Here is a 518-nt window from a genome sequence, read left to right on the forward strand (position 1 = left end):
CTGAATTATTTTTTTTCGATTTTGTTGAGAGACTTGGTCGATACTTGGCTTTGAAATACTGCGAGCGGAAGCTGTCTCATTCTTATTCGATTGATTGACGATGTTCTTACGATAATTGACATTTAAATATTCTGCCCGATACCTGCCTCATACTTGTACCATAATATTACGAGGTATTATCGATACTTTGCGTGAAAATACTTTGAATTATTTTTATTCGATTTTATTACCAGACTTGGTCGATACTTGGCTTTGAAACACTGCGACTGGTGACTGTCTCATTCTTGTTCGATTGATTGACGATGTTCTTACGATACTTGACATATTAATATTCTGTCCGATACCTGCCTCATAATTTTACCATAATATTACGGGATATCATCGATACTTGGCGTGAAAATACTTTGAATTATTTTTATTCGACTTTATTACGAGACTTGGTCGATACTTGGCTTTGAAACACTGCGATCGGTGACCACCTCACTCTTGTTCGATTGATTGACGATGTTCTTACGATA

Source organism: Diachasma alloeum, unplaced genomic scaffold (genome assembly GCF_001412515.2).
Source record: "Diachasma alloeum isolate Michigan unplaced genomic scaffold, Dall2.0 Dall_scaffold_00394, whole genome shotgun sequence".
Lineage (NCBI taxonomy): Eukaryota > Metazoa > Arthropoda > Insecta > Hymenoptera > Braconidae > Diachasma > Diachasma alloeum.